This window comes from Hibiscus syriacus, unplaced genomic scaffold, assembly GCF_006381635.1.
Source record: "Hibiscus syriacus cultivar Baekdansim isolate YM2019G1 unplaced genomic scaffold, ASM638163v2 tig00117056_pilon, whole genome shotgun sequence".
Lineage (NCBI taxonomy): Eukaryota > Viridiplantae > Streptophyta > Magnoliopsida > Malvales > Malvaceae > Hibiscus > Hibiscus syriacus.
Window position 1 is genome coordinate 3,883,930 of NW_024063539.1, and position 21,462 is coordinate 3,905,391.

The following is a 21,462-nucleotide window of genomic DNA, read 5'->3' on the forward strand; positions in this document are numbered from 1 at the left end:
ATTCTTAAAGTATCTTTGTCGTGCCTATGATTTCTTTTCCGCCCCATACCAAATAAATAAAACACACATAACCCTAATAACCTACTCTCTCTCTCTCTCTTCCATATATATATATATATATATATATATATCTTTGGCTGTTGCACATTTATAGATTCATTGGGGGTATGTCGACACGTACGTCTAGTACTCTAAAATAAATATGTTGCAAGTGTAAGCATTGCAATATCAGAAATGGAATGGAACCAGGCCATTTGGCCTTACATTATCATATGCCTTTCTGAAGTCAACTTTGAAGATCATACAAGATGAGTCTCTTTTTTTTTCTTCACCGAATCAATAACTTCATTAACATTTAGGTAACGATCCAACATTTGGTAGCCGGGAGCCAAATCGTGGAATGAACTGAATTTGTTGACGGAAAAAGTAAATAAATAGTTGCATTCGATCATTCTGATGAGTTAAGAAAGATAATACACATTGCAAAAAGAAAACGCCAGAGAGAGTTTAGGATCCCTTTCAAATCATATTGTTAGGCTAGCTGTGTTGGATCATAAACTTGATCCATTATAGGAGCCTAAACCCAAACCCAAATTCAAACCCAAACAAAATTGATGTCATTGCTTACATCAATTTAGTTAGGTGAAGAGTTAGGTGAGAGTTAGTTATTTGTATATTTTAATGGTTTAAGTTATTTTATTTGTGTGGTGTATGATTGTGCTTGAGTAGTATAAATACCCCTCCCCATTTTAGTTTAAGCATCAAGAAAAATTAAGAGCTTCTAAGTGAGTGAAGAAGCAAAGTCTTATAAGAGTGAGTTGTAGTTCTTGTTTTTGAGTGAGAGTGCCCTTGTAATATTTGTTTGAGTTTCAATAAAAGTTGTTTGTGTGAGTGTTTTATTTCCAACAAAGTGGCATCAGAGAGAGTTGGAAAGATCGAAGATCTCGACGAGAGGAATCTGCCGCCGCCGCCAAAATCTTCTCAATCTGAGTTCTGACGCGCCGCCATGCACCGCCGAAAGACTGTTGCTAGAAAATAAAGTCATCATATTGAGAGATATGACAAATGGTATGACACGATTCCAAGTTCTGACACTCAACAACAACAACTACGACAATTGGAGTATCAAAATGAAGGCACTTCTTGGATCACAAGATGTGTGGGATATCATAGAGAAAGGCTATAACGAGCATGCAGATGATGATGTTTTTGCTACTCTTACACCAGATCAAAAGACAACTTTGAAGGATTCAAGAAAGAGAGACAAAAAGGCTCTCTACCTCATCTATCAAGCATTAGATGATGAAGGTTTTGAAAAGATTTCGAGTGCAAGCTCTAGCAAGGAAGCGTGGGAGAAGCTGCAAATCTCTTACAAAGGATCCGAGCAAGTGAAGAAGATCCGTCTCCAAACATTAAGAGGTGAATTCGAATCCTCACACATGAAAGAATCCGAGTCTATTTTAGATTATTTCTCAAGAGTAGTAGATATTTCTAATCAATTAAAAAGAAATGGTGAAAAGTTAGAAGATGTGAGGATAATAGAGAAGATACTTCGTTCGTTGGATCCCAAATTTGAGCACATAGTCGTGACGATTGAAGAAACTAAAGACTTGGAAGAAATGACAATCGAGCAACTCCAAGGATCATTGCAAGCATACGAAGAGAAGCATAAGAAGAAGCATGAGTTTACTGATCAACTCCTCAAGCTGTAACTCAAGGATATGCATGAAAGTCAACGTAATGATAGAAATCAACGTGGCTAAGGCAGAGACAGAGGCCATGGACGAGGTAGAAGTCGAGGTCGTGGATGAAGCTGGAATTACAACAAAAACAATTCCAACAATAACTATGAGAAAGGAGAAAGCTCAACACGAGGCCGTGGAAGAATCAATCCGAGATAAGAAAAATCTCAAGTTCGATGTTATAATTGTCAGAAGTTTGGGCATTATGCTTCAGAATTTAGAGCTCCTAACAAAAAAATTGAGGAGAAGGCCAACTACGTGGAGGAAAAGACAGATGAAAAAGAAACTCTTCTTCTAGCATGAAAGGAAGCTGATGGTGGCCAAGCAAATTCCTGGTATCTTGACAGTGGTGCAAACAATCACATGTGTGGAAGGAAAGATATGTTCATAGAGCTAGACGAGTCAGTAAGCGAAAATGTTTCGTTTGGAGATGATTCTACAATAACAGTGAAAAGAAAAGGTAACATCCTTATCAGTTTGAAAGATGTAAGACATCAATTTATTTCAAATATCTCTTATGTGCCCAATATGAAAAGTAACATCTTAAGTTTAGGGCAACTGGTAGAGAAAGGTTATGATATTCATATGAATAATTATAATCTTTTTATAAAAGATGATAAAAATAACTTCATTGCTAAAGTGTCGATGCCAAAGAATAGAATGTTCTTGATCAACATACAAAATGATGTTGCAAAGTGCCTGAAATCTTGCTACAAAGATGCATCATGGCTTTGGCCTCTTCGATTTGGGCATCTCAATTTTAGAGGTCTAGAGATGCTATCTAAGAAGGAGATGGTGAAGGGACTACCTTGCATCGACCGTCCTGACCAGCTTTGTGAAGGGTGTCTAGTCGGGAAATAATTTAGGAAAAGATTTCCAAAGGAGTCAGAGACAAGAGCCAAGAAGCCACTTGAGCTTATCCATACCGATGTGTGTGGACCGATCAAGCCAAGCTCTCTCGGTAACAGTAATTATTTTCTTCTCTTCATTGATGATTTTTCAAGAAAAACCTGGGTATATTTCTTGAAACAGAAGTCAGAAGTTTTCGAAGTCTTCAAGAAGTTCAAAGCAGCAGTGGAGAGAGAAAGCGGTAGAAAGATCAAAGCTATGAGATCCGATTGAGGTGAAGAATTTACTTCCAGGGAGTTTCAAGAGTTTTGTGAAGCAAATGGAATTCGACCACCAATAACAGTTCCTAGATCCCCCCAGTAAAATGGTGTGGCAGAAAAAAAGAACAGAACAATCCTCGACATGGCACAAAGCATGCTCAAAAGCAAGAAACTACCTAAGGAATTTTGGGCGGAAGTAGTAGCTTGTGTAGTCTACTTGATAAACTGATCTCCAACAAGAAGTGTATGGGGAAAGACACCGCAAGAGACATGGAGTGGAAGAAAGCCTAACATTTCCCACTTGAGAACCTTTGGAAGTATAACCCATGTTCATGTAACATCCTCAATACCGGGTTAATGACTAAATTGTAAAGTTTCAGAATTTGGTGACTAAAGTAGAAGAATGAAATAGTTCAATGATTTATTTTGAAATATTGCCTAAAAGATGTTAGTAATTATAAGGTGAATTGAAGGGCAAAAGGGTCATTTGCAAGGAAAATATTTAAATATGAATATATATTTAACACGTGAAAGGGAAGAGGAAACAAAGTGTTTTCCAGAATTCTCTTAATCTTTCTTCTTCCTTCACGCGTAAAAACCAAGAGTCAAAGGTGAGTTTCTTTGTTTATGGATTAATTGTTGATTTTAAGGTTGGGTTTTGATTATGAGATGACAACTAAGCTTAAGGAAAGCTTAAGTTATCTTAAAATCAAAGTATGATGGAGTTAGGAGGGATTAAAGATTTGAGGTTCTTGGGTAAAATCTTGAAATAGAGTTCATAACTTAAATTGAAAGTTAAATTTGAATTGTCATCAATCTAATTAAGAGATATGAAGTAATAAAATGGAATTTGGAACATGTTAGAAATTGAGTATGCTTCTTGAATTTCATAAGAAATATAGGATTTTGAGGTTAAAGATGATTTACATGGATATAAGTTGGTTTAAGTAATGGTAGTTGAGTTTAATAACATAATAGGGGCTTAAAATACAAGAATTAAGGGAAGAGTTGATGATTTTCGGGCTTAAAAATGAATTCTGGGCTATATGCATCGATGCACATTCAATGTGCACCGATGCATCAAGGGTAAATTTCCAGAAATTGTTCAGAGTGTATCGATGCACCCATTAAAAATGGAAACATCGAATACAATTAGTGCATCGATGCATAAGGAGTGCATCGATGCACCCCTTAAAATGAAAACATCGAAGGTGATTTGTGTATCGATGCATGGGTAGTTCATTGATGCACATGTTAAAGAATGCATCGATGCACTGTAGAATGCATCGATGCACTTCAAGGGGAAATTAAAATAGACATTTCTTTTGGTCTAAGAAATGATAGATTAGAGTATATCAATGGGATACTGATATGTATTAATGTATGATTATGTAGATATCGAACATGAACAAGTTCCGGAAAGAGTATCAAGTTAAGACTCGATCGAAAGAGAGGAAATCATAAAAGGGGATCGAAATTTAGTGAGGCCAAGGTGAGTGCATAATAGTGACAGGTATTGTTTAATGGAAATAGGACTTGCGATGAGTCTATTTCCTAGAATAATATGCATGAAGTCATGAATGAGATTATGTGGTTGTTATTATTATATGTGATTATATATTTTACATTAATTGTATGTATGCATAACTAAAGATATTGATATGCTTTGGATATGCTATAGGATTTGTGTAAAACACTAAAATGTAATAATGGAAGAACATGAAATAAATTATATGATAGAGACATAAGGAATGAAATGAACGAGTAAGCATAAGATAATCGAGTATAAGTCATATTATATGGTATATGTGATTACACGAGAAAGGTTAGAAGACTCTATGAGGATAGTATAAATTCAAGGGTATATGCATAAATAAGGATACATAAGTTATATAGGGAAGATTTATATAGTTAAATGAAACTATGGTTTATGAATTATAAAGTGAAGAGCTACAAAGCTTTATGAAAGAGTATACGTACAAAGTAATGGGAAATTGAACTAATTAAATAGATTAAATTAGTATATATATATATATATATATGAATTATGTAAGTGAAAGGGGAAATGAGATAAAATAAGTAGAAATTATTTATAGGATAGAATGAGACTATTTGAACATGTATTATAAACTTTATAAAGGAGTACTTAGGTTAAATCATTATATGATATAAATATAGGGCATTACAATGAGGGAACAACTAGGTGAACCTCAACAAGAGCTTGAAACTCCACCCACTTCACCAACATCAACCACTCAAGGAGACTCATCACCTTCGTTATTGTCAAGTGGGAGTCAAAGTGAAAGAGCTCTGCAACGTATAAGATGCCTTAGAGATCTCTATGAGGTAACTGAACGACAAGATAATCTTACATTATTTTGTCTGTTTGTCGATTGTGAACCAGTGAACTTTCAATAAGCAGTACAAGAAAAGAAATGGAGAAATGCAATGGAAGAAGAAATCAAGGCCATCGAGAAGAATGACACATGGGAACTTACATCACTTCCCAAGGGACATAAGGCGATAGGTGTCAAATGGGTGTATAAAACAAAGAAAAACGCCAAAGAAGAGATTAAAAGGCACAAGGTGAGGCTAATTGCTAAAGGCTATAGTCAAAAGGCTGGAATTGACTATGATGAGGTATTCGCTCCTGTTGCTCGATTGGAGACTATCAGACTAATCATTTCTTTGGCAGCTCAAAACAAGTGGAAGATGCAACAAATGGATGTAAAGTCTGCCTTCCTAAATAGAGTTCTTGAAGAGGAAGTTTACATTCAGCAACCATCAGGCTACGAAGTCAAAGGGCACAAAGACAAGGTGTTGAAGTTGAAGAAGGCTCTTTACGGGCTAAAACAAGCACCAAGGGCATGGAATAGCCAAATCGGCAAGTACTTCCAAGAGAATGGCTTCAACAAATGTCCCTACGAGCACAATTTATATATCAAGATCAAAGATAGAGATATTTTGATCGTGTGCCTCTACTTGGATGATTTGATCTTCACCGGAAGCAACCCAAGCATGTTTAATGAATTCAATAAAGTGATGATGAAGGAATTCGAGATGACAGACATGGGGCTCATGGCGTACTACCTTGGCATTGAAGTTAAGCAACGAAAGGATGAAATTTTCATTTCACATGAAAGCTATGCAAAGGAGATCCTGAAGAAGTTCAAGATGGAGAACTGTAAGCCAATAAGCACACCGATAGAATACAGGATCAAGATGTCCAAACATGAAGAAGGCGAAAGTATAGATCCAGCATTCTTCAAAAGTTTGGTAGGAAGTCTACGCTATCTAACTTGCACGAGGCCTGATATTCTTCACGCAATTGGATTGGTTAGTCATTATATGGAATCTCCAACAACCACCCATTTTAAAGCCGCAAAGAGAATTCTTCGCTATCTGAAAGGTACAATCGACTTGTTCTATTCAGTTTCTAATGATTACAAGCTTGTTGGATATAGCGACAGTGATTGGGGTGGAGACATAGATAATCGAAGGAGCACTACTGGATTCGTATTTTTCATGGGAGATATTGCTTTCACATGGATGTCATAGAAACAACCGATTGCCACATTGTCCACTTGTGAAGCGGAATATGTTGCTGCTACCTCATGCGTTTGTCATGCAATTTGGCTTAGAAATCTATTGAATGAGATATGTTTGATACAAGAAGAGCCTACCAAGGTTTGCGTGGACAACAAGTCAGCCATTGCCTTAGCAAAGAATCCAATATTCCATGATCGAAGTAAGCACATCGATATTCGCTACCACTATATAAGGGAGTGCGTTGCAAGAAAGGATGTGGAAGTTGAATACGTGAAGTCACAAGATCAAGTTGCCGATATTTTTACCAAGCCACTAACAAGGGAAGACTTCATAAGATTAAGGAACTTACTTGGGGTCACAAGATCAAGTTTAAGGGGGTGTTGGATCATAAATTTGATCCATTATGGGAGCTTAAACCCAAACCCAAACTAAATTGATGTCATTGCTTACATCAATTTAGTTAGGTGAAGAGTTAGGTGAAGAATTAGGTGAAGAGTTAGGTGAGAGTTAGGTATTTGTATATTTTAATGGTTTAAGTTATTTTATTTGTGGGCGTAGGATTATGCTTGAGTAGTATAAATACCCCTCCCATTTTAGTTTAAGCATCAAGAAAAATTAAGAGCTTCTAAGTGAGTGAAGAATCAAAGTCTTATAAGAGTAAGTTGTAGTTCTTGTTTTTGAGTGAGAGTGCTCTTGTAATATTTGTTTGAGTTTCAATAAAAGTTGTTTGTGTGAGTGTTTTATTTCCAACAAGTTGTGTACGTCGATGACAATTTCATCAGGGATTTCTTTTGATTACTCCATTAATGCATGATACATTGATACGTACAAACTTGCTTTTTCATCTGAATTCAGAACCCCATACAAATAAACACATTCGAATCCCGATTTTCAAAAATGTAATTATCAACGTAATTATTACTATTATTGTGGAGTACAAAGAAGATGAAGATTATCGTTTCTTTTTCCCATTAACTGTTAGACCACATATATAAAAAACGATAATTTCTTTTGAAATTATATAATAAGATTGGACTAAAAGTACAAAAAAGCACTGAATTATTCTCCATCAAAGCGAAATATAAAAGTTGTTTGAAATGTTTCTATACTTGTTCAAAGAAGCAGAAACATTTGCTTAACTTGACTGGTAGCTAAAGAAATTGAAAACCTTGTCTCTCTCTCCCTCTTATGGATTTAAGGTGTCCCACCGCCCAAAAATCTATAAATTAGTAAAGTTTTTACATAAAGGTTGAGTAGCCATCTCAACAGCTTCATTGCTGTTTCTCGAATGTAGTGATGCATAAAAAGTTTTGAATAGAAGAGAGTAAAATTCTTACAGTATCTTTGTCGTGCCTATGATTTCTTTTCCGCCCCATACCAAATAAATAAAACACCCATAACCCTAATAACCTACTCTCTCTCTCTCTCTCTCTTCATATATATATACATATATCTATATGTCTTTGGCAGTTGCACATTTATAGATTCGTTGGGGTATGTCGACAAGCGACTCAGTGCGCACGTGTGATGTAGAAGGATACGTCTAGTACTCTGAAATAAATACGTTGTAAGTGTAAGCATTGCAATATCAGAAATGGAATGGAACCAGGCCATTTGGCCTTACAGTATCATATGTCTTTCTGAAGTCAACTTTGAAGATCATACAAGATGAGTCTCTCTTTTTTTCTTCACCAAATCAATAACTTCATTAATTAGGTAACGATCCAGACAGTGATGAATGGTGGTGGCTGACAGAGACGTACCAATAGGTTAGGATTTTATTTACAAAGCTTTGAATTAACTGCAAAATGAAAATGGGAAATGGGGTTTCAATCAATTAGAGCAAAAAACGGGTTACAAAATATGTTGGGTTCAACCTGCAAAACCTAATACATTGATGGATATATATAGTTCATTTCTAATCAACCATAAACTAATACCAAAAAGAAAAATATATATATAACTAACTCTTTAATAAACTAACAATCATTTCTAATTAACCATAAAGTAATACCAAATAGAAATATATATATAATTAATTCCTTAATAAACTAACAATCTTAATCAGGGATGGACCGAGAGAAGAGCATGTCGTTCCCTTAAAAATTTTAAATTATTTTAGATTTTAGATTTTTTCTGTGTATTTTTTTATTGGTTATCTATTTTCATCTCCTAAAATTTTGTTTCGCTTCTCACTTATTTATTTTGTTCTTCCTTTTGCATGCACCGTTTTTCTTCTAAATTATTTTGGATTGTCTTTTTATTAATTACAATCAGGAATTCTTCTTTGAGCAATCTGAAGCCCTTCGTTAACGGATGAGATTGATTAATCAAAATTTAATTATGAGAACTCTATTTGGGTGTAAATTTTCCATAATAACTTAATAATTTTTTTTATCAAAAGTGTTTTGTGTTTCTCAAATAAGAATTAATTATATATTCAAAGGCGAATCCATGGTTTTGTTAAATAGGAACCATAATAATTTTTAAGAGACAATAATTTTTTCATTAAACTAATTTAAAGTTTCATGATTTTTAAGGGGGTTATAGAACAAATTTCTCATTTTTAGGGGTAAATGCCACTGTGTACATTAATCTCTGTGTTCGAAATCTGATTTGATCAACGAAGTGCATTTGATTTCCTAGGGACGAAAAAAATAAATAAATTATGGGATTCAATGATAATAATAATAGAGAATGGAGATAGTAATTGACAAACATATTTGTGGATTTTTCTTAATGTTATTTTCATCGAACATATATTTTTATATAAAGTTTGATACGTGAATTATACATATTATGCAACTTAAACCATATTCATATTATTTAATCTAACTAGGTATAAGAGATGAATGACATTTCCATTCCAGGGCCAACTGCCATAGTAAGGAAACATAAAATAAAAACTTGAAACGTTAATCTACATACATACCAACCATACAGTAGCTTATTAGTAAACGTTTAGGAAAACATGCAAGTCCCAAGACATGGCAATTTGGGTTCACCTTAGATGGAGGCAGCGGTGCTTCATTCACGGATGGCGACTCCGGTTTGACGTCGAGTATAATAGTTGCTTCCTGTACAATATTTGTCATCTCCGGCGGTTTTTATTCTTCAGACTGGACATATATAATGTGGAACAGTTAAGTCAGAAATTCTGGAAAGAAACCATTGATCCAAGCAGAAATTACCTAGCATCTGAGAACTGATTGAACCGGCAAATGACGGCTGAGGCATTAGATTGCATGGCAGGTGAAGCAGCCACTCAATGAACCCATCTGGCGAGCTCTATGGAACGATATAGCCTTATTATGTGTTGACCTTGTAACATGATCGACCTCGTTGGCTATCATTGAACCTCTCATTTCTTGAGCTCTCTTCTGAGCTGAGCTCAGCTTATTCATTATCTTGTCCATTGATGACGATCTCTTCTTTTCCAGTTTCATCTGAAAAAACATTATTCCGCTAGTAATGGTAAGGATGATAGCTTTATCGATCTTGTTAGATCTGATGCATTTTTCCAAAAATCTTTTAAGATTTGCAGTCATGAGTATTATTATTTAGTGGTTCTATATTAACAATGAATATGAAGAATATACAGAATCAATTGTTAATAGAGTACTTAAGAGAAAAACAACCTCTAGTTTCCTTATGGCAGCCTCAGCTTTGGCTTTCTGCAGGTTCTCCCATGCAGAGATTTTTTCTGCTTCTCTTTTGAACCTGCAAATATGAGAGAAAGGTGTTGAAATGTGAAAACCGAGCAAATCTGTCCGGTAAACATTTCAATTCGTCTTAGGTTCTCTTGATCAGTTTTTGATACTTGAACCTGTAACACAGAATTGATTTAACATAACTAAATAGGTTAGGATTTTCTTGATTAAAGTAACAAGTTGGATGCAGTTTCTAAGGCAGATATATAAAATGAAAAGAAGGCAAATCTCACACATTCTAGCATCTAAAAGCTGACATGAGGCTCATAATTTTGGTTAAATTAAGCATTATATTACAGTCATTCAAAGTTGGTCTTCAAGGAACAAGGTGAATGAGGTTCACACATAACAAAAATGTTCAGAGTGGAAACTTTTAGCTTTTACTGAAGGGATCTTGAAGTGTTTGATAGAGATATCTACTCATTGCCTTGAGGTATTCCAAAGTGTTCATCTTTTATCTTATTAAAAATACAGAATAGTACAAAAGAAATGGAGGCATAGTAATAACCATACTTGGAAATGTGTTTTGCTGTCTCTGACATATCCCAGGACGATGTAGGAGTGTCAACTGCCCTATTTTTCTGGTCATGAACAGCTTCTGTGCTCGTCCCACTATTTCGAACTCCATGCTTTTTTGACCACCTAGTCATGATGTCTCTTTCATCCACCTGGACATCTCTCACTTCTGATTTAGAGCAATGGATGCTCTGCAGACTGCAGTTCCATGATACGTAGAGCAGTAGGGGTGGGGGGTGGGGGGGAGAAAAAGGCCATCCTTTAGAAGACTGAGTGCTACCCTGTGGGCTCATTTGGGTCACCGCATCTCTTCTTGAAACAGTATCAGAAATATCGAAGACTGCATCCTTGGTTGCATCAAGATTTTCATCTGCAACTTTGATGGAAACCAATTGGAAAGATGAGACCAATGAAAGTACTGAAGGCATAGCAATTTTTAAGCACCCAACCAAAAACACATTTGCCATTCGGTGGAAAGGGCCAACTTGAATATAAAGGCCACAGGTAATCCAAGAATTAACCGATGCAGGATGGCACCATTTTAGCAGCAATTACCATAAAAACAATAACCTATCTTTCAATAGAACATGAAGTTTAGATTTGGAAAATATCTATTTTCTCTTTTCACGGTTTGTATTAAAAAAAGAAATATCAAGTGCATGATTTGGCAAATGTAGAGAATTCTACTCACGCGCACTTGCCTAGAGATGCAGATATTCTTTGATGTTTGAATGGCTCCTATATCAAGGAGCACGTCTTTGCTGTTCTATAATCAATATACAGTCAATAAGTAACATTTTATTGGATAATTTCATAGCAACTCCTTATAAATATGACATTTAACATAGAAAAAGTTGTATATTGTTCTACTAAATCATGAGCTTTGATTTGTTCATGATGCATCAAATATAAGTTTTAATTTAAGATTCAGTAACTTGATGCCAAGACAAACAACAAGGAAAACAAACTATAATAATCGATCTTATAAATTTCAAATGGCACCCATAATGTATAAGAGGTTATTGTAGGCAAAAGCCCATATCATTATCTAAACCCAGAATTTTGAACAATAGAAATGGACATACCTTGAGAAGACAACAATGATGGGTTCACTACCCGAGAGCATCCATGCACACTGACAGAACGGGCCATACAAGGCTCAGTCTGAATAGCGAATCCTCCAGTAGGGCTACGGGTATGAATTGTCAAACCATTTGCTGCAATTACACCATCTGAGTCCTTTACGGCCTCCATCAAACATGTGAGTCGAAGGAGAGTACAAAGAATGGTAAGCAATCCGAAGGAGGCGATTTGACTAAACTGACATATTTTCGTCGCATATCTCCCTTTCTAACATCATTTGACCGATATTTTCCGAAGTAACATCCTTTCGACTGAGCTGGGACAAAGGCGCATCCCCGGGGACGCGCTTTACCTGGGTTTATGCTGACTGGGATGCCACGCATGTAAGGCGTATCTCCGGGGATGCACTTTATATGGGTTCTGCTGAGTTTGATGCCATGCTAGTATTTTTTTTAATAATAAAGATTTTATTTTATTGTTATTATAAATTAGTAATATATTATGTAAAGTGTTTCGGTTATAATTTAAGAATTATCGAATTTATTTTTAAATGTGTGTTAAAGGTGGAGTGAATTTAGGTTTTAGTGTTATATGTTTCAGGGACTTTGACATTAACCCATTCCACGCGACATTAATCGGATGGAACAATAAATGAAAACCAGCTTTGATCTTATTGTAGTTATAGGAAAAATGTATGAAATTATAATACTACACGTATGGTTATATATCTATTATTTTTTTATTTTGATTATCGATCTATTAATTTTATCACTTAATTATTTAAATGTTATCAATCTAGTCATCTGTTATCAATATTTAACGAAAATATTGATGCATAAGTTAATAAAATTAGTATAATTACACATTTAATCTTCAATACGTACATATTTTATCAATTTAGTCTTAATTTTAATTTAATTTAATAAATTTAATCATCTAATCAGAACATGAAATGTGTCATCATATACATAAATTTTTTATAACTTTTAATTTGTTTAATTTAATATTTTTTTCTCTACTTAGTAGGTGAAATTATTATAATATTTTAAAATTAATAATTATTTTTTTATAATAAATAATATTAATTATTATATTAAATAAATATCATAAAATATTTTTTAAATAAAATTTTTAAAAAAATAAAATTTATTTAGGTATACATAAATTGAGAAATTATAGAAAATACAATTACATTTAAATATTAGAAACAAAAACATTCATTTAAATAGAATATTAATTACATAAGGGTTAACGGTTATGTGATGATAACAGAGCTGTACATTTTTTTCTATTGTGCTTGATGTTTCTACAATGCCCACATCATTTTTGTTCTGTTGACTTCTCCCGAATATCCATATCACAATGTATTCTAGTAGATTTTGGACGATTTGAGTCCCTCAATAGCAATGGATCTGGTACAATTGTAAGTCAAGTTTGAATCTCATCTCAGTCTCTTTCGTTTTCTATGGGCGGAAACTCAAATTCATATACCTTGAATACTTGTGAAAGTTGGTATACGAGATCAACATAATTTTTGTAGTCCAAATGCGAGTGTGAACAAGCTGCAATGACATGAGAGCATGTATATTTGAGTGCTTGAAAGAAACCACAATCGCACCACCTCTCTTGCAGATTAACTCTGAAAGAGTTAGCTTCAATTCCTTGCAGCGGACGTGGCATTTCGGTTACACGAAACAATTCACGGGTGCGAGAAAAATTTGTAACCAACATCCCATTTGATGCAGCCACTTTTTTCTGTAAATCAACTACTAGTCTTGGGTGGTAAATATAGCCGTTTTGCATCCAAGTAAGAGTTTGTCCACCAAGCTTTGTAAAGAGTTGACCCAAACGAAAATAAGTCGTTTTGACCAACGCCTTGACTGGTAAATGACGCGCCCCCTTTAAGGTTGAATTTATTGCTTCAGCCAAGTTGGTTGTCATATGACCATAGCGATACCCCCCGTCATACGCATTTGTCCACATTTCTTTGCTGATGTCCATAATGTACTCACACCCCTTCTTATTTTTGCCAAACAACTCTTGTAGCATAGACTCAGACCTTTGAGGTAAGAGTTCGTAACCTAAGCCATTACGAATATGTAATAGTTAATATGAAGTATAAATAAGTAATAGAAAAATTATAGAAAAATTGGGAAAAGTAACATACCCATTCACACGACTAACTGACGTTCATCGTTATTCTTGTATTTTCTGTAATAGTTTGCAGCAATATGACGGAAACAATAATGATGTTGAACATGTGGAGGTCTATACATTGTACCTAAGGAGTCCATTGCTGCTTTTATCCCGGCTCCTTGGTCTGAAATAATGCATATTCGTTCCCTGGTGACAACATGTAAACGTAAATTTTTAAGGAAAAAAGCCCAAGACTTAGAGTCTTCTCCTTGAACGAGGGCAAATGCAACAGGAAGAATATTGTGGTTTTCATCTTGGACCACAACCAATAATAAAACTTACTTGTATTTCCCAAACAAGAAAGTACCGTCAATTTGGACAACTGATTTACAGTACTTGATTGTATTAATACACTTAGGGTAAGTCCAAAAGACACGGTAGAATTGGCAGCGATCGCGAACCACTCGATCATTCACGTAATGATGTTGAGTTTCGAACTCAACAATTATCCCGGGATTCTTTGTACAACATGAAACCAACTGGGCAGCTCGTTGTAAGAGGAATCCCATTCGTCATGAAGTTTACAAAAGACATTCTGTTTTGCCAACCAAGCTTTTTTATAGGAGACGGTGTACCCATATTGTGACTGTATAGTAGAAATCAACACTACAACAGCTATACGAGAGATTTGCTTCACAATGGGCATAATTGCTTGGCAAATAATGTTAGAGTCCAAGTTGGGATGATCCTGATTTATACCTCTTGCACAACACGTATGAGGACTGTTGTATCTGGTTAGTTCTCATAAGTTGTTCTTCATTTTCCTCTTTGATACACAGACCATCTATTGACATTCGTTGTCACGTTGGACGCAGTTGCAGACATATTTCTCCGTGGTAGATCGATAAACTCGGGACTGAACTGAGTTACGAATATTGTAACTCTTTATTTCCATCATTGCTTCTTCCTTCGATGCGAAATCCATTCCAATATGTAAATCACCGTCATTGACTGATGACTAAGTCCATAGTTGCCAACATCAGGAAGATCTGAAAATTCAGGCTCGTACATTGCATCATAATCAGCCCCATACATATGTGCAGGAAGTTTGGCCGGTGTTGTATTTATCGGAACGTCATCATCATCATCATCAGAATGTACGTTAAACTGTAGTGAGTCAGGTTCAACAAATAATCCTGTTTCAGCACCTGGCTCCCGAAGAGGTTCTTCTGGTGAAGATGAGGGTTCCTCTGATAATCCAATGTTGAGGTCAAATAAGTTCCCGCTTGCGTGTCCTCCCCTTGAACTTGAGGCCATTATATCATGTGGGATGTGAATAGACTGTCGTCTCGATGGCATTTCCATATATAAGTCAAAAATATTAGCAGATGAATGTCTGCCCTTTGAAGTAGAATATATGTTGTCATATGGATTATTGGTGAAGCCACGTGGGTTAAGATCATAAGCAGTTGCTGATAAATGTCTTCCTATTGAACTTGATGGCATGACATCTGGCGTTGGATTCGCCATTAATGATGTGAAATCATTACATATCAGTTGTGTCGGGCTATCAACTTGATCAGCTTGATATGCAATGCCAATGTGAAAGGAATATGAGAGACCACGAGAAGCATGAACCTCAATAAAAGTGACATATATTTCAATAAGAGATTGTGAACTCCCCATATGAGCATTAACCATCATAGAAACATCATTATCGTTGGAAAGCTAAAATGATGTATACGTGAGTGGAAAAAGTTCAGTAGGAAATCTATACTGAAGTGAAGATAGTCTTCTCCGACCTGCTACATGAATCTTTAACAAAATTTTTGTGATTAACTCCTCAAGAGTGATGTTTCTCTTCAAGGTTAAGGGGATATAATGATCTGACTAAAAAATAACCCCCTCTTCAGCTTTCTTAATTTCTCCATTATATAAAACAACAGCAGAAAGACGACTCATTTTCACAGAATAGAGGATTGAGATTTTTGAGAAATTTAGAGTTTGAGAATTTGAAAGCTTGTGAACTGAAGTTTGTTTTGAAAGTCCATAATACGTTGCATATAATAGTGTCTATAACCGGGTGCTATTCACATGAAGGCGCGTTCCTGGGGGTGTGTCTTCCATTATTTTGTCAGATAGATATTATCATTGCCCTATTATGTCACTCATGTCCCTCGGGGGTACTATTCATGTCAGTACCCAAAGTGGTGAAAGCGCGTTCCCGAGGGCGCGTCTTCAATTGTTTTGTCAGAGAATATGTTATCATTGCCCTATTATATCACTCATGTCCCCGGGGAACTATTTATGTCAGTACATATTATTTATAAGGGAACTTGGCAAAGTGGTGAAAGCGCGTTCCCGGGGGCGCGCCTTCCATTATTTTGTCAGAGAATATGTTATCATTGCCCTATTATGTCACTCATGTCCCCCGGAGAACTATTCATGTCAATACCTATTATTTCTGAGGAGACTTGAAAGCGCGTTCCCGGGGGTGCGTCTTCCATTATTTTGTCAGAGAATATGTTATCATTGCCCTATTATGTCACTCATGTCCCCCAATGAACTATTCATGTCAGTACCTATTATTTCTGAGCGGACTTGAAAGCGCGTTCTCGGGGGCGCGCCTTCTATTATTTTGTTAGAGAATATGTTATCATTGCCCTATAATGTTACTCATGTCCCCCGGGGAACTATTCATGTCACCCGGGGAACTATTCATGTCAGTACCTATTATTTCTAAAGGGACTTGAAAGCGCGTTCCCGAGGGCGCTCCTTCCATTATTTTGTCAGAGAATATGTTATCATTGTCCTATTATGTCACTCATGTCCCCCGGGGAACTATAGATGAATGGTGAAATCAGGTAAATTATAACCAAAATTTAAGTTTTTTATGGAAGTTCAGCAAGTTAAGGATAAAATTATACATATGGATAAATTTAAGTTTATAACTTAAATTAAAACTTTATGTGAAGTTTGAATAAATTGGATAAAATGTTATGGATAAATTGAATAAATGTGAAGTTATAAGTTGATTGTGACATTGAAATTGTATGGAATGAGCATCGACATGTTTTTACGAATAATTGTGAAGTGTTAAGTTTGTTTTAATATATATGTTTTAATGTATATGTTAAGGATAAAATCATACGTATGAATAAATTTAATTTCAATTTAAGTATTGTGAACTATAATTGGAATTTAACTTTTAATTTTGAATACAATTTGAATATTAAGTTGAATTTAATGTTAAATTTCAAATGCTATAATTTGTATTTTAATTTTAAATTTTGAATACTATAATATGTATATTAAAAACATTTAATGTTAAATTTGAATAACAAATAACATTAAAAATATTGTTGTAACAACCATGAAATATTTAAATAACATAACCAAATTACATAAATTTATGAAATATAACTATTTAAATAACATTAAAATATAATTGGATCACCGATGTCGTCTTCTCAAATGAGTTTCACATGGCGGTGATTGTCTATTTCGCTGAGGATTTCTTTGTGGAACTTGTTCTTCAGTCTCCTCATCTTCACTATCATCATCATCATCATCGGTATTTTCTCCGGCTGGTGTTGTAGATGACGCTAAAGGGCCTGTATAAAATAACGACCCTGGAGGAGTGCTACTAATAATCTCACCGCTCATAGAAAATTGAGAAAACTGTGAAAACATTGGCATCGATGTCTGTGATCCAGATGGAGATTGAGGTGTCTGTGGAGCAGGACCATCAGCCAAATAAGATGCATATGAACCATATGTTGGATCATTAAACATAGCCGTATATGCACCTCCATATGGTGTCATAAAACCCTATGGGCTAGGCATGTAACCTGGCGGGCTAGGAATGTAACCCTGGGGGCTAGGAATGTAACCCTGCGGAGATGACATATAAACTGGTGGGCTTGGTATATGCCCCTGAGGAGATGGCATATGAACTGGAGGGCTGGGCATCATCAGCGGTGGATAGGGATGTGGTGGGACTGATGCAGAACCGGTAGCGCCTTCTCTCCGTCCATGAGTTGGGGGATGATGATATTGAGATGGTGGACGTCTCTCTCGGCGTCTATGAATGTTAACTCCTCGTGCTTCCGCCGAAAGTAGAAACGACTTTCTATTTTCATTAAACCAGTCCATATAGTTATACGTAACCATATGACCAGTTTCAGCGTAAAATTGTCGAGGGGCCAATTGTGCATACCGGTTCTCCCAAAGAGCAATCAAATCTCTGTGTCTCACCACTCAGTTAACCTCTTTCTTTCCTCGTCTATCTATGTTATGCATGTCGTCTAAATTCCTAGGTGCTCCAGGAATATATTGCGTACAACCAAACTGACGGAGCACGCGATCAACTGGATGCCACTCAATAATAGCATAACATATAATAGGTACAATTGACATCCAAACCTCTAATTACCCACTCAGGTGGGGTGGGATGCAAGCCTTTACTTCATCGCTCGCATAAAGTATCCATTGAAACTGAAATATAAATATACAATTCAAATAAATATAATATTCTAATTATATCTAACATTTTAAATTAAAATATTCATATTTAAACAGATTTCAAAACATACCTCAGACCCAGCTTTTGTATCAATAAGTAAACAGATTTCCTCTAGTCCAATAGATATATCTCTATGGTTCTTTCTTTTCATCGACCACCTATGAAATATAATCTAAACTAAATATCACCCTATTTAATTAAAAATATTTAAATCAAAATTTAGTTTAAAAATTACCTCAATAATAAGGGGAATACGTATGGTTCATTGACGACCGGGCATAAGAAAGACATGCGGAACCACGCCCATGATTGCAGAAGCAGAAGACATCCACTGATAGCAGTTTTCTTATAACTCGTTGCACGACATATTTCTCTATAGAGAAATGCCAAAACTGCAACGCCCCAACTATATCTTCCAGTTTCATCAAAATCAATCAGATGCCGCAACAACATACAACGCACCTGGTTTCGAGATTTGTCAGGCATCAATATTCCTCCAATGATTCGTAGAATATAAGTCCGAGTACATGCCTTTACTTCATCATCTGAAGCATTTTCATTCAGAACTTCAAAATTAGCTTTCAACCATGATAAATCTATTCTACCTCATTAAACTCTGGCGGAGCAGCTCCAAGATACTCCATGCACATTGACTGCCAATCACCATCCGCCATACCTTACATAATATTCCCATCGACGTGAAGCCCCAGATGCATAGAGACATCCTCCAATGTAATTGTAGCCTCTCCACATGGAAGATGAAATGTGTGTGTCTCGGACCTCACCTCTCAATCAATGCAGAAATTAGGGCAGGTTCGAGTTTGCAACCACCAATAATTATTGCAATATACCCGAACCCGACAGAAGACAAATATGAAAAAATATGTTGCGGTGTCGGTATACGTGGGTTTTTAATAAATGTCTCTAAAATACGATCAATTTCCTAAATAATATGCATTATAAAAATTTATAATTAATATAAATTCATGATAAATTTAAATTTAAAATAATAATAAATATTAACATTAATTATAAAAAAATATTACCATATCACTAAAATGTCTGGAGATATGGTTTGCATCCAATCGCAGCAGCATTTCACTTTCCATTATAACTGTAGACAAAAAAAAATAATTAGCACAAAAAATAAATAATTAATAAATTTAAATAAATAATAATTATATAAATATTATTTAAAAAAATAATATTTATATAATTATATTAATATAAAATATAAAAACTATTTAAAAAATTACTAACTTAAAAATAAATTTCTTACAACTAATAAGAAATTTAAAACTCAAATAGTTGGAAAATTTGAGTTTATATAAGAGAGGAGAAGATGATTTTGGTGTGAAGAATGAGGGGGGTTTATATAGGGGAGGAGGAAGGGTAGTTGGGGGAAAAACGGATGGGCATTTATGGCATTTAATGAAAGGCGCGTCCCCAGGGATGCGCCTTACCCCCGTGGCGTCCGACTCAAGAGAATCCCGTGAAAATACGTCCCCTGGGATGCGCCTTACACGTGTAGCATCCCAATCAGCATAAATCCAGGTAAAGCGCATCCCCGAGGATACTTCTTTATGCCACCTCAGCCGAAAGAGTGCTACTTCGAAAAATATTAGTCAACGAGTATTAGAAAGGGATATATTCGACGAAAAGGTGTCAGTTTAGTCAAATCGCCCCGAGGAGAACCAAGTGGACCACTCTTTGATTTTGGTCTTGTTTGTGGATGCAAGTTCGATTTCCTCACACAAGCATCCCTAGAAACAGGACTGAAAATCCACCTCTTGGCATCTTCCCACTTTGAAGGCAAGGTCTTTCCATTGTTCAGAGGTAACACTCCAACAGCATTCCCTTGTCTCCTTCCATCATTGTTATATAATGCCACAAGTTCAGAACTCCAACCCTTCTGCATTCCATAATTCAACTGGTGATGATGATTGGGAGTCCCAGGACTAGGACTTGCATTTGATTTCCGTGTTGGAACAGTGATTTTCTTCATAGTCCACAACCAAGAAGACGATACAGAAACATTGTTTAGATCTAATGAAGCTCTTCGCTTATCACGATTCTTCAATAAAGTGTCAGATCTAATCTTCCTATCCTGGCATTCTACATCAAACAAACCTAATTCACAATTATTACCTTATTGACAAAAAACATGCAAGCTAAAAAACAACTTCAAACTGAAACTAAAGAGTACCTTTAATAGCAAGAGAGAACGAGTATCTCGTTGAATCAATGAGTTGAATTTCGTCCCCTATGCGAGCTGTATCATTTTCTTCTTCTTGAACTGCTTATCATTTTGAAAGAGAATAAAAGCAAGTGGACAATGACAGTGAGTGAGTGAGTGAATTTGAACTTTTTTGGATTTATTAGTTGTTTTCCTTATTTCTTTCTTTCTTTCTTTTGGTGCAGTTTCAGTTTTAACTTTTTCGAAATAAACTAATAATGGAAGAAAAAACATTGCTACTTGCAAATACCTTTAGCTTTTTCACCTTTTCTGGGGAATCAACTGTTCTTATGGACTGTTATAGCTTTGTTTGGATTTGGATCTGGTCCACTTGAACTCTCAATCTCATCTCCTCCATATGCAGCCAAATACTGCAAAAGAAATTCACATTTCAAATGTTATTTTCCGTTGTCCCTCTTTTTCAAAAAGAAGAAGAAGAAGAAGAAGAAGAAGAAGAAGAAGAAGAAGAAGAAGAATAAGGAGAAGAAGAAGGAGAAGAAGAAGGAGAAGAAGAAGGAGAAGGAGAAGGAGAAGGAGAAGGAGAAGGAGAAGATGAAGTAGAAGGAGAAGGAGAAGAAGGAAGAAGGAGAAGGAGAAGGAGAAGGAGAATGAGAAGGAGAAGGAGAATGAGAAGGAGAATGAGAAGGAGAAGGAGAATGGGAAGGAGAAGGAGAAGGAGAATGAGAAGAAGCAGAAGAAGAAGAAGAAGAAGAAGAAGAAGAAGGAAGAAGGAGGAGGAGGAGGAGGAGGAGGAGGAGGAGGAAGAAGAAGAAGCAGAAGAAGAATAAGAAGAAGAAGAAGAAGAAGAAGAAGAAGAAGAAGAAGAAAATTTATCAACATTCAACAATGGTCGATC

General features: G+C 35.6%; 1 pseudogene; it reads right to left on the reverse strand.

Annotated features, from left to right (window-relative positions):
- Positions 1-9,436: 9,436 nt before the first annotated feature.
- Positions 9,437-20,884, reverse strand: LOC120198224 (annotated as a pseudogene).
- Positions 20,885-21,462: the final 578 nt, after the last annotated feature.